This window comes from Cupressus sempervirens, chromosome 7 (assembly GCF_028749045.1).
Source record: "Cupressus sempervirens isolate cs-2001-9-10 chromosome 7, ASM2874904v1, whole genome shotgun sequence".
NCBI classification, from domain to species: Eukaryota; Viridiplantae; Streptophyta; class Pinopsida; order Cupressales; family Cupressaceae; genus Cupressus; species Cupressus sempervirens.
The window spans coordinates 711,172,465-711,179,885 of record NC_143124.1 but is presented as its reverse complement, the minus strand read 5'-3'; positions in this window follow the sequence as shown (position 1 = coordinate 711,179,885).

Below are 7,421 nucleotides of genomic sequence, written 5' to 3'. Positions count from 1 at the left end.
CTGTTTAGTAGTTGGTGATTTTAATATAGTTTTAAATTTAGATGAAAGAGTAGGTGGCATTCACCACCTCTCGCAGTCCTCTCTGGACTTCAAAGAATGGTGTGATAGACATAACTTGATTGATATCCCAAATAGTAATGGAGTATACACTTGGAATAACAGGAGGAAAGACTTTGCATATATAGCCAAAAAATTAGATAGATTTCTCTTTAAAGGTGACTTGGATAGGAATAATTGTAACATTCATTCTACCATTTTGCCTATTGCTGGGTTAGATCACTTTCCAGTTAGATTGGAATTTGTAGAGCTGTCGAAACCAATCAGAAACCCATTTAAATGTGAAAAAATGTGGTTTTTAGATTCTAGTTTTATGGAAAACATAAAAGTATGGTGGAATCAAGATGGCTTCAAAGGTTCAAAGATGTTTGTTTTCGTATCTAAAATGAAGATGATGAAAGAACGGGTCCTCAAATGGAACAAAGAACATTTCAATAATATCTTTAAAGAAAAATTAGATATAGAAGACAAATTAAAAAATTTAAATTTGGAGGTAATTAAGAAAGGCATGAATAACGAATGGTATTTGGTAGAAAAAGAACTACTCGCCAAACAAGAAGACATATTATCCAAAGAAGAAATATTCTAGAGACAGAAATCTAGGGAAAATTGGTTAGATGAAGGTGACCAAAACACAAAATATTTTCACAGTTTGACCCTTTATAACAGATTGAAGAATAAAATTACTAGCATTAGAAATGAGATGGGACTCCTCACTGAGAATCCTAATGAGATAGCAAACACCTTTGTGACACACTATCAGGGGATTCTAAATAATCTAGAGGGGTCTAATAGGGAGGCGCAAGCTAATTTATTGAAAGTTATTCCTAAATTAATCACCCCTGAGGATAACAAATTCCTGAATAGAGCCATTACTTTGGAAGAAGTTAGAGAGGTGGCTTTCAAAATGAACCCTGATAAATCTCCTGACCCAGATGGTTTTCAGGCTTTCTTTTATCAAAAATGCTGGGATATTATTGGCAAAGACCTATGGAAAGCCATCAAAGCATCAAGGAATGGTGGAGCACTATTATCAGAAATTAATTACTCTTTTTTAACTCTAATCCCCAAAAAAACTGATCCAAAAACCGCCGGGGATTATAGACCCATTGCCCTATGTAACACAATTTATTAAATCTTTTCCAAGATCTTAGCAAACAGACTCAAGAAGTTCCTCCCAAAAATCATCTTAGAGGAACAAAAAGGTTTTGTTCTAGGTAGATCTATCTTGGATGGAATCCTCACTATTCAAGAAACAATTCATTCTACCTCTAAACACAAGGAGCCTAGTATGTTTATGAAACTTGATATTAAAAAAGCATACAACATGGTTGATTGGAGATTCCTCTGTAAGGTGCTAGAAATGTTTGGTTTCTCACATCAATGGATTAATCTCATCTTTAAATTTATCTCCACCCCCAATATTTATGTCCTTATTAATGGGACACTTGAAGGTTTTTTTGAAATTTCTAGGGGTATTAGACAAGGTGATCCTCTATCCCCTTCTCTCTTCATCATTATGGCACAAGCCTTTGGGAGAGCGGTGACAGATGCCTACAATAAGCATAAATTTTTTGGTATTACAGTGGCTAGTAATTTTCCCAATATTACTCATCAACAATGCGCAGATGATACTATCTTTCCAGGAAAAAGCACAGTCAAAGAAGCCTTGAATTTAAAATCTATTATTAAAGCCTACATGACAACATCTGGACAAAAAGTTAATGAGGAAAAATCTGAAATCTATTTCTTAAATACGAATAAAGAAGTAGAAGACTAGATTTGCAAGGTGATGGGCTTCAAGAAAGGTCAATTTCCTTGTAAATATTTGGGCATTGCTCTGGAAAAGGGCTCTAAATCTAGCAAGATCTGGCAGAACACCATCGAAAAAATTGATGCTAGGATTGGGAGTTGGAAAGATAAATGGATTTCTAAGGCTGGAAAAAGAATAAAAATTAAATCTATTTTATCAGCCATTCCTACTTTTCCACTCTCCTGTCTTCCTCTTTCTAAGAGTTCATTGAGCAAATTGGAGTCGAAGCTTAGGAATTTTATTTGGAAGGATTGTGAAGAAGATAAAAAGCTTGCCCTTATTAAATGGGAAAACATATGCAAACCCAAGGAGATGGGTGGGCTTGGGATTAAGAATCTTCAATGGCAAAATGAAGCCTTAGGTGCCAAACTTGTCTGGCGATTATTTAAGGAAAGAAACCAGAAATGGGCTAAGATATTATATAATAAATATCTTAATGTAGATGACCCTTTTTCAATCTTTAGAATGAGGAACCTTCCTAGGGGATCCGAGAGTTGGAATTTCATGATAAAGTGTCGTCGCATTATCAGCAATTTTCCAATGTGGGATGTAGGATTGGGAGATGAGGCCTTATTTTGGGAGGATTCTTGGGATGTTTCCCCCCCAATAGCTTCTAGTCCCTTTCCTATGGACCTCAGAAAAAAATTAGTTTCTACTTGGGGCGACAAAGTTAGAGACTATAAGATGAAAATCTTCTCGGAAGGATCAACCAAATGGGTGTGGAAATCTTTGGATAGGGTTGAGGTGGACTCTAAGGCAAGAGAGGCATATGAAAAGATTTTTTTTAGATAGGAGGATTAAGCAAATTGAGAGGAAAGATGATCTCATTTGGGTAGCTTCAAAGGATGGTAAATACAACATCAAAAATGGGTACAATACCCTGATACATTCGCAGAGATGGGGTCATATAGAAATTCCTCTTAATCTCTGTTGGGATGCCGCATGTCTGCCTAAGGTAGGCTTCTTTCTATGGTTGGCATCTCAAAATAGAATCTTAACGGCAGATAGATTGCACAAATTTGGCTTTCAAGGCCCTTCCATATGTGTTTTATGCAAACATGATTCTGAGGATATGGACCACTTACTCTATAATTGTTCATTTTCCCAATCCTGTTGGGAATGGCTAAAATTAAGGTTAGGGTGGTCCTCCCCTCTGCCAAAATCCTTTTCACAACTCCTAAAAGGTTGGCCTACCAACATGATTAAGGGTATCGACAATAAGCTTTGGAATATATGTCCGGCTATTGTATCCTAGGAAATCTGGAAAGAGAGGAACATACACATTTTTCAAGACATCAAGATGGATCTGGAAGGATTATTACTAAAAATAGAAGCTAGTATTATGGAAGTAATCAATTCACATCTCAGAAAGGTTAGGATAGAGGAAGGATCCTTTTCCTCCTAGGATGGACTCATGAAGAAAAATTGGAGTAATTTGATCAACCCACCTCAAGTTTATACCAAGAGCAGCAAGAAGGCTAGGATCGATTGTAAATGGTCCCCTCCCCTACATGGATGGTATAAACTCAATTTTTACGGAGCAACTAGAGGCAATTTGGGAATGACAAGAATTGGTCGTATCATAAATGATGACTCAGGAAACTAGATTGCTAAAAAAGCCCTTGTGATTCAGCCCACTACCAACAATTTGGCAAAATTAGAAGCTTTGGAGAAAGGTCTCCATCTATGCCTTGAGCTAGGACTATCTAAAGTCATTATTGAAGGTGACTCTCAGATCATCCTCAATGCAATTAGGAAACAAGCTACCCCCAATTGGGTACTAAACTCAAAATTTAGCGATGTTCTTAATCTTGTAGATCAACTTGTTGAATCCAGGATATGTCATATATTTTGAGAAGGAAATCTAAAGGTGGACACGTTAGCAAATAAAGGAGCACACGGTGCAAATATTCAGATTATTAAAGGATCTTAGGGTGTTCTTTCGTTGATTTTTTCATGACCCTAGGACTCAAGAAAACTTCTCTTTATTCGATACTTTATTCGATATGGTTAGTTCAACTTAGGATATAGTATTTTGGTCATTTATTCTTGACTGTATATATATATATATATATATATATATATATATATATATATATATATATATATATATATATATATATATATATACACACGGTTGTATAGCAACAAACCATGTTCTGTTATATAAATACTCTTAGAACATTGATAAGAAGAATTTTGCTAATCCTGCAAATGTATCTAGCTCTAGCGAATTATAATGAATATATATCGATTATACTTTATCGTGCAAATGTTTCTTCATTTTGATGGTTTATATCTCTCATTTCAGTGAGGGCTTTTGTATTTTGTTTGCAATTTTTTGGTACGTGTATCACCTTTCATGATACGACATTAGAATACTGGGTATAGGATCAGAATTTGGTAAATTGCCAATCCCAATAAATCGATCAATGATATTAGTTTTAGATTTGTTACACGACACTTTGTCTTTTGTATGGAAATTGATTATATGAGGTTGGTCATAGTTTAATGATTTATATGGTCTGGCGTACTACTTTATTGTTTTTATTAGTTGTAGTTGACAATATCAAAGTAACATCATATAATCCGGGCTTTCTTTTATTTGAAAGTTTAGTAGGAATGCCTGGTTAAGGTAGTCTAAGACCTAAGAGAGCTTTGGCCTCTCTCACTCTTTGTTAATCACCAGATAGCTCTTAAGTGGAAATTTGATTTTGATAGTAACAATCGGTTCTTTCCGTGTAGCACCAACAAGGATGATACTGACCTACTCTAGTTATGGAGTCTAGCCTGTAGGGGCATACTGTTAGGATTAAGTAATTAATTTGAGTTCAATGGTTTGGTTGAGCATCCAAGTCCAATTAGGGCCTCCCACTTAGTTAGGGAGGCTTATCTTTTAAGCTTATGATGATAGCCTTCTATGATAATAATGTTCTCATTTATATTAGGAATTCTAGTGTTGTTATTTATTTCCTTAGGAGAATAATGGGGTTAAGCTTATGGTCTGACCTTTTGTTTTCATTATGTATGAAGATAGGTTAACTTTGATTGTGGTTTCTTACAACTTCTTATGTTAAAGGATTTCCCTATCTGTTATTATAGATTAGGAGATTTGGTTTATATTGTGATTATTAACCAATTGTTTGGAAGTGATTAGACAGGGATATATATTATCAGATGCTATATGTAAGAGAAGACTTGTAACATTGTCAAAAGTGGCAAGGAATGATATAGAATGTAATTCCTCTATTATGCTTAATAACTTCTTAGCTTGTAATTTTAAGCTGGATATTTGAACTGGGGTATGCCCCTTTTATTTTGTAATAATACAGGACTTTGGTCTCGGGCCAGAGTGGAGGTTTTCTTTCCCCATTCTTTCCTACCAGTGCTTGTTTGAATGGAGGAATGCTATTGTAATTGATCATTTAATTTTAATAAATATTATTAAGGCCTATGGCCATTTATCGATAAAAAAAAATTAAAAAATCACTATAAATAATAGACTTTTTATATAGATTTTTCTAAAAAAAATCATATATTAATACAAACTACTATGATATGATTTACAATTGAGTTTTCTCTTTAGTCTTGAAATCTTGTTTCTTATTAGATCACTTTAAACATATAGAATATCATTTCCTCATTTAACAAAGAAGCAATAGAGAATGTACAAAAAGACTTACTAATAAGGATTTAAAACATTTTATACAATACAATCATTAGCAAATAAATGTAGTGGATAAATCCAATACATACAACAAGGTGATTCCAAGACTTACAAAAGCTTGATAAGAGAAATAATTTGTTAAAAAATAAAATGTATATGCCTACAACCAAGATGAGAATATTTGATAAAATAATAAATTTATATGGTTGCATATGAAAATATTTGATAAAATGAGATCAAGGTGAAAATTATCCCTTGCTTAAAACAAATAATAAGATAAATATTTTTGTCTAGTAAAACTATAATAGTATAAACCAAATATTAATTGGTTTGTTAGAGCCAAACCAAAAATCATGAGAGAAGTTATGTTTGATTGTTCTTAAAAGGACAATGTTCCCTCCTCAAAGGGATATTATTTAGAAATACCATAGGTAGTTGGAAACACAGTGTTAATCTAAGAACAATTGTATCTGTTGAATATCTTGATTATTGTAAAGAAAATGTCATTCTTTAGATGAATAATTTACAAATTTAATTAGAACCCAAAAATGGGTTTGGCTAAGAAATGGGTACTCTTGTCCAATACGTGAAGGTTTGTTACTAGACAAGAGCCTTTTTCAATTAATGAACAATAAGAAGGCCCATATTTGTGTTAGAAAGTAAAGTCCAACAAGACAATTGAGAAGGGGAGGGGGGGCGGGGGGGGGGGTGGGATGGGCGGTAATCAATTATCTAAGTAATACAACTTCTATTAGCCTTATCAATTCTCAAACACGTGATCAACATAAACAAAAACCATTAGAAGATAACCATACACAATAATACTAGATATGTTTACTAGGGAAATCCTTGATTAGAAAAAAAACCCTAGTGGGGATGGTACCCACAAAATGATGTACTAATATATAACTTCCTTGTAAGAGCATGGACTCTGTTAGGAGCCAGTAAAATACATTTAGTACATATCAGTCCCTATTAGGAGACTTTAAATCCCTGCAAGGATATTCCAACCCTGTTAGGAGTTGTGAAAGGCAGAAGGAACCATTGTTTATAAAGCTTCAGGGTAAAGATGACCGAAATCACTATCCAACTAGTCTCTATATTATTCCTTTTAGAATAATAGCATTTCATCAACTCTCTACAAACACTTTCTTCTAAATTTGTCACTGCACTTATTCACTATGCCTCTACTACACCAAATACTTCTAAGATGTCAATATTAGATCCACAAACTCACATCAAAATTATCCCTTCGATCTCTTACTTGCATGCAACTCACACTTACAATTCTCTTTCTTACTTCAACACACTACTTACTTCATTCTAAATCACAAGGAAAATAACTTTCCTTTATACCAAGCACTCAAAATAATTCATTGAGTTGACCTTGAGGCTTTCTCAATTACACTTATAGTAGGACCTCATTAAGATAAAATAATACATGCTACATTAAATCTTTTCATAATTACATAATATTGTTGGCTCACAATCTTTACAAATCTTTCATATGTACGATCTCAGACTTTGTGCACTCATTGATGTCATAAATAGGATGTCTTCTACCTCCATCCAACTGTGCTCAACTAGATTCTATCCCTATTAGGAGATATAATCCAATTACTAGAAACCACTTCTTAGGAACTTTGTCTATAAACTATCTTCTATACATCTTGAATAATTGCTACTAGCCTTTGAATTTTTGCATGCACTCTTAGCCATGTTAGAGGACACTCTATAGAATGTCTCTTCAACTTTTCTTGATCTCATCTTCAATTCTTGAATCATATGGTCTCTACCTTTGTATGCTACTATGTAGTCTTTATAGAATAATTAGTATGTTGACATCAATGACAAACATAGTCATGAATGCAACACACAATCATG